The sequence below is a fragment of the Dromiciops gliroides genome, chromosome 4, assembly GCF_019393635.1.
Source record: "Dromiciops gliroides isolate mDroGli1 chromosome 4, mDroGli1.pri, whole genome shotgun sequence".
NCBI lineage: Eukaryota > Metazoa > Chordata > Mammalia > Microbiotheria > Microbiotheriidae > Dromiciops > Dromiciops gliroides.
In genome coordinates this window covers 154,462,464-154,474,600 of record NC_057864.1, presented here as the reverse complement: position 1 = coordinate 154,474,600, position 12,137 = coordinate 154,462,464, and the positions used below count along the sequence as shown (strand labels likewise).

Here is a 12,137-nt window from a genome sequence, read left to right as displayed (position 1 = left end):
GCGTATTATTGTGCTATAAGAAATGACAAGCCGGATGACTTCAGAAAGGCTTGGAAAGACATGTATGAAATGATGTATTATGAAGTGAGCAGAACCAAGAGAACATTGTGCACAGAGACAGTAATATTGTTTGATGAAGAACTGTGAATGACTTGACTATTCTCAATAATACAATGATCCAAGACAATCCCAAAGGACTATTGGTGAAGCATACTATCCACCTTCAAGGAAAGAACTAATATCAATAGAACAGACTAAAGCATGCTATTTTTCACTTTCTTTCATTTTTCTTTTAATCAAGTTTTCTGTACAAAATGACAAATATGGTAATGTTTTGCATAATCATACATGTATAACCCATACCTGATTGTTTGCCACCTCAGCAGGAGGGAGGGGAGGGAGAGAAAGAGGGATAAAAATTGGAACCCAAAACTATAAATTAAAGAAAAAGAAGCACACTTGAAATGTAAAGATTCATATACACTTAAAATGAGGGACTAGAGCAGAATCTATTATACTTCATATGAACTAAAAAAACATAGGTATCAATAATGATTACAGATAAGGTTACAATAAATATAGATACAATAAAAAGAAATAAGCAGGGAAACTAAATTACACTTAAATGATTCAATATTAATACTTAATATATGAACCAAAAAGCATAGTGCCTAAATACTTAAAGGAAAAGTTAATTTAATTGCAAGGAGAAATAGTAAAACTATAATGGAAGTATCTAAGCAACTCTAACAAAAAAGATAAACAAAAAAGAAATTAAAGGACCATAATATAACTTTAAGAAAATTAGAGATGATAGAGCTCTGGTGATTATTTAATGGAAAGGGAGTCTACATATTTGTCAGTTATGTATAGTGCCTGTAGAAAATTTGAACAAGTATTAAAGCATAAAACCTAACCAGAAAAATCAAAAAATATAGAAATATTAAACACATTATTTACTGATTAAAACATAATACTTATGTGTGTATATATTAACATATATTCAATAAATATTCTTTGAAGATATAATTAAATATTAAATTATTTCATACTAAAGAATTGGTAGATCTAAGAAGAGATAATAAAAACTACAGAAAATTTCATCAAAGAAAATGACAATAAGACAACATACCAAGATTTAAGAAATGTAGATAAAGTAGTCCTGTGGGGAAATTTTATATCTCTAAATGCTTTGATAAAAAAAAATAGAAAGTACAAATAAATTCATTTGTCATTTAACTTTTAAAAACTAGGAAAAAACAACAATTCAAAAACATACAATTAAATACCAAAGTAAAAGTGTTGAAAATCAAAAGGGAATAATAAAAATGAAAGCAAAATATAACCCCATTAAATTAATAAACAAAACTAGTATCTATGCCTTTTTTAGCTAGTAAAAGAAATAAACAGCTAATTTGTTTTTTAAAAGATTATTGAATCAAATCGTTGAATTAAAAAGAGAAATTCATAAAAACTAAATAAATAAATACAATTATATGAAATAGATAAATAAATAAAACTACATAAAATAAAGTTTTTTGTTCAATTATATGCTAATAGTAATCATAATTCAGAGTACATAGATTAATATTTTTATACGAGTAAAATGCCCTAATTAACAGAACAAGTTAGGATATATGAATGTAATAGAATATTATTGTACCATAAAAGATGACAAAATGGGAGAGTTTTAAGGGAAACTGGGAAGATATGTATGAACTGATGCTGAATTTAGTGAGCAGAAGCAGAAAAAAACAATATATAAAATGACAAAATTATAAAGATAAAATTAGGAAAGAAAAAAAGATCTGATAAATTCAATAACTACAATTACAGATGATCAAAGAGAAAGTATCTACAATCCTTCTGACAGAGAAGTGATGGATTCAAGAAGCAAACTATACATTTTTGGATTTTATTTTGTTTGACTATGTATATTTGTTTAAAAAGAGGGGTGCTTCCTTTGGGGGGGTTGAGGAATTAAGGAGAGAAAATAAATGCTTTTGGGCGACAGGTAGGTGGTGCAGTGGATAGAGCACCAGCCCTGGAGTCAGGAAGACCTGAGTTCAAATCTGGCCTCAGACACTTAACACTTACTAGCTGTGTGACCCTGGGCAAGTCACTTAACCCCAATTGCCTCACAAAGAAAGAAAATGCTTTTTAACTGAAAAATAATTAAATAACAACAATAAGATATAAAGATTGTTTTTGCAAAACTCTTTCATAAGAAAACTAAAGTACAGTTTTTTTTGTTTGTTTGTTTGTTGTTTTGTTTTGTTTTTTTTAGTGAGGCAATTGGGGTTAAGTGACTTGCCCAGGGTCACACAGCTAGTAAGTGTTAAGTGTCTGAGGCCAGATTTGAACTCAGGTACTCCTGAATCCAGGGCCGGTGCTCTATCCACTGCGCCACCTAGCTGCCCCTAAAGTACAGTTTTTACTTGGGATCCTCTCTCCAAATCAGGAAAACATTCTGCATCTTCACTCTTCATTGTCACTGTTATACAAGTTCCAGTGCATATGGGTAGAAAATAAATTGGCAACACCTGGTTTAGGTTCTTTTAAGAACTACTGGTACAGAAGAAACCAAAACAAACAAACAAAAAAAAGCACTGAAAAACTCTTTACAACCTGCCTTCAGCCTACCTTAGCAGGCTTATTATCCAATTACCTCACTTCAGGCTCTCTATGGTTCACCCAGACTGGCCTTGTAACTATTCCACACATACCATTCCTACCATCTCCACACCTTAGAAAAGTCTACTCCTTCTTGAAAAGCACTCCTCACTTCTGCCCCCTTAGAATTCCTATTTTCCTTCAAGACTCAGATCAAATACCCCTACATGAGACCTTTCCTGTTTCACACAGAGAGAGAGAGAGAGAGAGAGAGAGAGAGAGAGAGAGAGAGAGAGAGAGAGAGAGAGAGAGAGAGAGAGAGAGAGTTCCTGGTACCCCTACTCCAAAATTTGCTTTGTATTAATTTTATATATACTTTTATGTAGACATGTTGTCTTCTACTATATATTATAAGCATCTTGATAGCAGAGACTGTTTCTTTGCTTAACACAGTGTCTGGTACATGGCGATCACTTAATAAGCTTGTAGATGGAATGGTTATTTGAAACACTGCAGATCTTTGGAGCATAGGCAGTGTTTTTGTTATTGCTACTGATTGAAAGGAGGGGATTGAGAAGAGAAAAGCAGATCTGAGAAGTAAACTGTTGACTAAGAAAATGGTGTCTAAGAATGAGAAACATTTGGATTTCTATCCAATAGCTTAAAATATAAGGATAATAGACTCATGCTCAAAAGTTGAGTACAGCTAAAGAAAGGCAATTTTAAAAAGCCTAAAGTCTTTTGAATCGTCTAAAAAGGCATTATATTGCAAAAAGAGAGGGCAAAAGAGAAAATTATCCACATATATCTGCCAAGCCTGGCACAACAAAGATTAGCAAGCATAAAAAAAGGAATAACAGTGGGGAAAGCAAGTAATTCAGAGGAGACAATATTCAAGACACCAAAAATGAGATAAGTCCAGATGTCATTATACAACTACACAAAGCATAAGTAATAAACAGAGTGAACTGGACAGAGAGCCTAACACAAGGAGACAAATTTTATCTTATGTATTGCTAACACTTGGTAGAAAGTCACTCTTGACTAGAACCTGACTTTGAAAAGATATACATTTTTTTAAAAAATGAAAAGTTTTCTGTGTGACCCAGGGCAAGTCACTTAACCCTCATTGCCCCGCAAAAAATAAATAAATAAATAAAAGTTTTTAAGTGCAGCAGAATAACATTTTATTTTAAGAACACAAAGAATCCCAGTAACTTAATGAAGAAATATAGTGGATAGCACTGGGATGCAAATCAATGGAGAAACAAAAGCAATATTAATATGAAAATATCTTAGAGAATAATTGAAATAAAAGAAGAATTAGATAAGAAGTTTAAGAAATACCTAGGGCAGAGGAACTAATGGATGAATTTAACTATCTACACATCTGATACAGGGTGCAAAAGAAGGATCAAGGTCTCTTGCTGGGTAAAGATCAGAGAATAGGCCAGAAGAGCAATAAACACAACTATCCTTAGATCATACCACCTTGGAAGCACCAAATACTTACAGACCCCTAGAACTAGTTCTGAAAATAGCAGCACACACTCTCCTTCCCACCCCCACCCCCATGTCCCCCAAAAACCCCTGAAGCTTTGGACAGTGCCCCTTCCACCCCAAGCAGATCCCAATTTTAATGTAAATTTCTTCATTTTGAAGTGAATATTTACTGAATAAAATAACCCTTTAAAAAGCAGAAAAGGTCAAATTTTTAAAATATAACAGTACTAAAGGTCACTAAAGGAAATAATTCCTTAAAAATTAGAATTGGGCAAGTAGAAACTAATGACTCCATGGAACATCAAGAAACAATAAAATAAAGTCAAAAGGATGATAAAATGTTTTAAAGATGTGAAATATCTCATTTGAAAAACTGACCTGGAAAATAGATACAGAGAGATAATTTAAATATTATTGGACTACCAGAAAGTCATGATCAAGAAAAGAGCCTAGACATCATCTTTCAAGAAATTATCAAGGAAAACTATCCTGATAATCTAGAACCATAGGGTAAAATAGAAATTGAAAGAATCCACTGATCACTTCCTGGAAGAGATCCCAAAATGAAAAGTTCCCAGAATATTATAGCCAAATTCCAGAGTTCCCAGATTAAGTAAAATATATTGCAAGCATCCAGAAAGAATCAATTTAAATATTGTGGAACCACAGTCAAGATCACACAAGATTTAACAGCTTCCACCTTAAATGATCAGAAGACTTGAAATATGATATTCTGGAAGGCAACAAGCCAGGATTACAACCAAGAATAAACTACCTAACAAAACTGACTATAATCCTTAGGGGGAGGGGGAATGGGCATCTAATGAAATAAAAAGACTTTCAAGCATTCCTTATGTTTTTATCAAACCAGAGATGAATAGAAAATTTGACTTCCAAATACAAGACTTCCAAAATACAAGAGAAGCATAATAAGGTAAACAAGAAAGGGAAATCATAAGGTTTTCAATTAGGTCAAACTTTTTGTATTCCTATACATAGATAGAGGGCATGAATATGAGTTGACAATGATGGGATGATTTAAAAAAAAACCTGAGAGGTGAAAAAGAAGGATTCACTAGGAAAAGAGGGAAGGAGAAAGAAAAAATAATATAAATAATTATCTCATATAAAGGGACTCAAGGGAGGCGAAGATGGGGAGTGGGAATCTTAGTATCATCAGAATTGTCTCAAAAAAGGAATAACATACACACTCAGTTGGATATAGAAATCTAACCCTACAGGGAAATAAAAAGAAAGGGGGATAAGAGAAGGGGAGAATGGTAAGGTAGAGAGAAAATTAAGTGAGGCAGTGGTTAGAAGGAAAACAGACTTTTGAAAAAGGGCAGGGTAAAAAAAGAGGAGGATAAACAGGGAAAAAATAGAATGGAGAAAATACACAGTAATCATAACTGTGAATGTGAATGGGATGAACTCACTCATAAAACAGAAGCAGATAGCAGAATGGATTAAAAACAAGAATATAACAACATGTTGTTTCCACGAAACACACTTGAAAGAGAGATACATACGGTGCTCACTTCGGCAGCACATATACTAAAATTGGAACGATACAGAGAAGATTAGCATGGCCCCTGCGCAAGGATGACACGCAAATTCGTGAAGCATTCCATATTTTTAAATTAAAAAAAAAGAGAGAGATACATACGCAGAGTAAATATAAGGGGCTAAAAAAAAAAGCAGGTGTAGCAATGATAATGTCAGATGAAGGAAAAGCAAAAATGGACCTAATTAAAAGAAATAAGCAGGAAAACAACATTTTGCTAAGAAGTACTATAGACATATATTCTAAACATATAATCCCCAAATGGCATAGCATCTAAATTCTTGAGGGAAAAGTTAAATGAGTTACAGGAGGAAATAGACAATAAAACTGTACTGGTGTGGGACGTCTACTTTTCTCTCTTGAAGCTTGTTAAATCTAACCAGAAAATAAACAAGAAAGAATGTAAGAAGAAGAATAGAGTTTTGAAAATGTCAGTTAGACATCTGGAGAAAACTAATTGGGAATATGAAAGACTATGCCTTTTTGTCAGCTATACATGGTACCTTCACAAAAATTGACCATGTATCAGGGCATAAAAATCTCACAACTAAATATAAAAAGCAGAAATTGTAAATGTATCCTTTTCAGGACATAATGCAATAAAAACTACATTCAATAAAGGGCCCTGGAAACATAAATTTAAAATTATTTGGAACTAAATAATTTAATCCCAAAGAATGAGTGGGTCAAAGAATAAATCATAGAAACAAACAATAATTTCATTAAATAGAAAGACAACTATGAGACAACAAATCAGAATTTATGGGATGCAGCCAAGGCAGTACTTAAGGAGAATTTTATATCTTTACAGGCTTATATCATTGAAATAGAGAAGAAGCATATCAATTAATTGGGAATGCATTTTTTTAAAAAATAGAAAAGAACAAAATGGTTCAAATTGGAAATTCTGAAAACAAAGAAGAGATTAATAAAATTTAAAGTAAGGGGACGGCTAGGTGGTGCAGTGGATAAAGCACCAGCCCTGGATTCAGGAGTACCTGAGTTCAAATCTGGCCTCAGACACTTGACACTTACTAGCTGTGTGACCCTGGGCAAGTCACTTAACCCCCATTGCCCCACAAAAAAAAATTTAAAGTAAGAAAACCATTGAACCAATAAATAAAACTTGAAGCTGGTTTTATGGGGAAAAAACAATAAAATAGAAACCATTGGTTTATTTCATTTTTTTAGTAAACTACATTTATATAGTAATTTAAAGAGAGATTTCCTTACAATAGACCCATGAGGTTGATTATTGCAACACCAGTAATAGATAACATCTATATAGTACCTTATACCTGAGAAAGAATTTTCTTCACAATCTGGTTTGATGTTTTTACCAAAAAAATGAAAAGAAAACCAAATTACAAGTATCAAAAATGAAAAGGCTAAATTAACCACCAAAGAAGATGAAATTAAAGCAATTATTAAGAGTGATTTTTACCCAATTATATACCAATAAATCTGATAATCTAAGTGAAATGGATGAAAATATAAATTGTCAATATTAACAGAAGAGGAAATTGAATACTTAAATAACCCTATGTTAGAAAAAGAAATTGAACAAAACTTCAATGATCTCCCTAAGAAAAAATCCTCAGGACCAGATGGATTCACAAGTGGGTTCTACCAAACATTTAAAGAACAATTAATTCCAATACTATATAAACTATTTGGGGAAATAGTTATATAGTAAATATACACTAACAAAAAGATTATAGCAATATATCACCAGGATCATACAATATGACCAGGTGGGAGTTATACCAGGAATGCAGGGCTTGTTCAATTTTAAGAAAACTATCAGCATCGTTGACCATATCAATAACAAAAACAAAAAAAAATCATATGGTTATCTCAATAAATGCAGAAAAAAACTTTTGACAAAAGAAAATGCCCATTCCTATTTTTTTAAATGCTAGAAAGGATAGGAATAAGTGGAGCTTTCTTTAAATTGATAAGTAGTATCTTTCTAAAAACATCAGCAATTATTCTTCATAATGGGGATAAGATGGAAATCTCAATAATATTAGGAGTGCAGCAAGTATACTCATTATCACCACTATTATTCAATATTGTACTAAAATACTAGCTATAGCAATAAGAGAAAAAGGAAATTGAAGTAATTAGAATAGCAAAGTAGAAATAAAATTATCACTTTGCAGATAATATGATTGTATACTTAGAATATCCTAGAGAATCAAATAAAAACTATTTAAAATAATTAACAACTGTGGGCTGCCTCAGGTGACAGCTGTCTACAAGGTTTCAGAATATGCATGGCGCTTTGGTGTCCCCATCATTGCTGATGGTGGCATCCAAAAGGTAGGCCACATTGCCAAAGCACTTGCCCTTGGAGCTTCCACAGTGATGATGGGCTCTCTGTTGGAAGCCACCACAGAGGCCCCAGGTGAGTACTTCTCTGATGGGATACAACTAAAGAAATACTGGGGGATGAGCTCCCTTGATGCCATGGACGAGAACCTTGGCAGCCAGAACTGTTACTTCAGTGAAGCAGACAAAATCAAGGTGGCTCAAGGGGTGTCCTGGGCCATGCAGGACAAAGGGTCCATCCACAAATTTGTTCCCTACTTGATTGCTGGCATCCAGCACTCCTGACAAGATATTGGTGCCAAGAGTCTAATAGAAGTCAGAGCCATGATGTACTCAGGGGAGCTGAAATTTGAGAAGAGGACATCATCTACTCAGGTGGAAGGTAGTGTCCATTCATCTGAGAAGTGGCCTTGTTTGCTTTTACTGCCTCTCACCTCTCCCTCTAGGTTTGTCAATAAAAAGCTAAGTATAAATAAATAAACAAAAAATAAATAAATGGATGAATGAATAAATAAATAAATGATAAATAATAATTAACAACTTCAGCAAAGTTTCAGGATCTAAAGTAAACACACATAAACCATTAGCATTTCTATATATTATCAACAAAGTCCAGCAGGAAGCAATAGAAAAAGAAATTCCATTTAAAATAAGTGAAGACAATATTGAATATTTGAGTGTCTACTTGCCAAGACAAAACCAGGACCTATATAGACACAATTACAAAACGCTTTCCACACAAATAGTCAGAATCAAACAACTGGAGAAATATTAACTGCTTATGGGTAAGTTGAGCCAATATCATAAAAATGACAATTCTATCTAAATTAATTCATTATTCAGTATCATACCAATCAAACTACCAAAAATTATTTTATAAAGCTAGATAAAAATAACAAATTTCTTCTGGAAGAACAAAAAGTGAAGAATATCAAGGGAATCCATTAAAAATAAAGGAAGGTGGCCTAGCAGTACCAAATCTCAAACTGTATTACAAAAAGGTAATCATCAAAACAATCTGGTACTGTCCAAGAAATGATGTGGTGGATTAGTGGACTACATTAGGTACACAATACATTGTAGTAAATGTTATCCAGTAATCTAGTCTTTGATAAACCCAAAGATCCAAACTTTTGGGACAAGAACACACTATTATACAAAAATTGTTTAGAAAACTGCAAAGCAGTCTGGCAGAAACTAGGCATAGACCAACATCTCACACCACGTACCAATATAAAGTCAAATGAATACTTAATTTAGTCATAAAGAGGAGCACAGAAATTATGGGTGGTATAGAAAATTTTACCTGGCATTATGGATAAGAGAAATATTTTGACCAAAGAAGAAATAGAGAGTATAATGGGATGTAAAATGGATAATTTTGATTATATTAAATTTAAAAGGCTTTGCATAAACAAAGCAGGAAACTGGAGTGAAGGAGGGAATTTTTCAGCAAGTTCCTCTGAGAAAGGCTTCATTTCTCAAACATATAGGGGACTGAGTCGAATTTATAAGAATATGAGTCATTCCCCAATTGATAAATGGTCAAATGGTAGAAATAAGCTGTTTTCAGATGAAGAAATCAAACTTATAGATAGTCATGTGAAAAAGCCCTACATTACTACTGATTGGAAAAATTCATATCACAACAACTCTGAGGTACCACCTTACATTCATGAAATTGATTAATATAACAGAAAAGGAAAATTACAAATGTTGGAAGGAATGTGGGGGGAAATGGGACAGTAATGAACTCTTGGTAGAGCCATTAACTGGTAAAATCTTCTGGAGAATAATTTGGAACTATGCCCAAAGGGTTATAAAACTGTTCATATCCTTTATCCAATACTAAGTTTGTATACCAAAGAGATAAAAGAAAAAGGAAAAGAACCTATGTGAACAAAAATATTTATAGCAGCTCATTTTGTGGTAATAACAAATTGGAAATTGAAGGGACACCCATCAATTAGGGAATGGCTGAAGAAGTTTCAATGTAGGATTGTGATAGAATACTATTGTGCTATAAAAATTATGAGCAGGATGCTTTGAGAAAAACCTAGGAACACTTGTATGAACTGATGCAAAATGAATTAAGCAGAGCCAGGAGAACCTTGTACACAGTAACAGTCATATTGTATGAGGATAAACTGTGAATGATTTTATTATTCTCATTAATACAATGATCTAAGGTAATTCCAAAAGACTTATGATAAAAACTGCTAAACACTTCCAGAGAAAGAACTAATGAAGTCTGAATTCAGATCAAAGCATACTTTATAAACTTTATTTATCCTTCTTGGGGTTTTTTTGCTTGTCTTTTCTTTTGCAACATGACTAATATGGAAATATGTTTTGCATGATCTCACATGTATAATGTATATCAATTCACTTGTCTTCTCAAGAAGGGGTGGGGCATGAGGGAGGAAGAGAATTTGGAACTCAAAATTTTCCCCGAAAAAGTTTTAAGTTATTTAATTACATGCAATTGAGAAAAGTCAAAAAAGAAAAATGTAGTTGGGAAATACTTAATAGAATAAATAAAAGAATTTTTTAAAAAATTAAAATGCTCTTGACTTTGGGGTTCCTTGCAGTCTGCTTAATTGTGGGCTGAAAGATCATCGAAGAATCATAGGCACATTTTGGCTGGGCAACCTCACACAAGCATGATAACACAACCAGAAGAAGCCAGCTCATCAGAGAACAAATCCAGCAGCTGACAAATTGCAAATGACAGATTTTGAGACAGACACAACTGAGGTAGCATGAAGCAAGTGAAAGACATAGCCAGATATTAAGAGATGAAGCCATGAGAGTTGTGCCAGCCAAGACACACCCTTATGTGCATGAGGTGTCCTAAACTCTGAGTACCCAACACCACCACCACCTCTAACAAACATAGCACAAATGTAGTATGAATGTAGCACAGGTTCCACAACTCTGAAACATCTCACAAGCAGGGTCAGGATGGCACATTTAAGTATAATTATATGAATATAGCTGAAGTCCTTATCCAATGCATTTTCTACCAACAGATGAGGACCCATGCATCAAATTAGCAAAGCTTTTAATTAGGAAAGGATGATGGTTGTTTGTTCTTTCTTGACAGTCTTGTGATTTCATTTCTATCAGATGTTTCCAGTGAGATACTTCTCTTAATACAAATCATCACCTTCTCTGAAATTAATCATCTTAGAGCATTACCTAGGACACTAAGAGGCTAAGTGACTTGTCCAAGGTCACACAGCTAGTATGTGTCAAAGGCAGGACTTGAACCAAGGTCTTTCCATATATACTGTCCATTACCCATTGCTGCTTCTTATGTATGTATACATATATTGGGAGTAAATGAACATCTTATTGGTACTCAGGTTTCAGTATAGGAAGAAAAGAAATGGCTCCAAATCTGAAACATCTTTAACCTTTAATTGACTGGTAATTTTCACATAGTTTTTATACTGAGCTCCAACTTTTTCAAGTTATTCTTTTCATGATTGTGAACCCCATATGTGACCCTTTATGCCAACTTCACAAAGTGTTGTATGAAGTACCCTCAGTGAAAGTGAATACAAGCTCAATTACCTTTGTTTCTAAAGAAACACAGCTTTTTGCCACAAAGTTCTAATTTTTTTTGTTATACTCCTTGAATTCCCCAGAAATGAGCCCCATCTATAACAAGGTCCCCAAGGAACTTGCTGTTTATATTCTAACTCCTCTGAGCCTCCAGTAAGTCTTCAAGTGAAGAACCCAGGAGACCAGGGCCAGACAAGATGGCTCTACCTTTCAGGGCCATCACTGCCACACTTCCTTTTCCTAGGGACTAAAATGATCATCTCTTTCAACAGGTGGATATTCTGGGCTCAGAGGAGCTTGGTGCGAATCTCTCACAGTGTCAGATCCAGTTCTTCAAAGTGAGATGTAAGTGATCTTCAAAACATAATCATTCATAACAAGACTGGAAGGAAACTAAGTTTCTAATTTATAGCAGTAGTTCTCAGAACCATGTTCTCTCAATAGATGGGGCCCCATTGAACACCTGCAAACACTTCTGTATATCGCTCGTGTTCAGTCATGATTGGCATCACTACTAATTGATCCATCCTCATAAGCTGTTGCTCTATCCCTG

General features: G+C 33.7%; 2 protein-coding genes and 1 non-coding gene across 4 annotated transcripts in view; 2 read left to right on the top strand and 1 right to left on the bottom strand.

Annotated features, from left to right (window-relative positions):
• The window catches only part of LOC122756039 (serum amyloid P-component-like), a 73,650-nt gene that overhangs the window by 48,923 nt on the left and 12,590 nt on the right, over window positions 1–12,137 (bottom strand). The window lies entirely within an intron of this gene.
• Window positions 1–12,137, top strand: part of LOC122754722 (olfactory receptor 10J5-like) — a 37,516-nt gene that overhangs the window by 14,322 nt on the left and 11,057 nt on the right. The window lies entirely within an intron of this gene.
• On the top strand, window positions 5,647–5,753 carry LOC122726847. Its single transcript, XR_006352840.1, has one exon. It is a non-coding gene; the product is annotated as a U6 spliceosomal RNA (small nuclear RNA).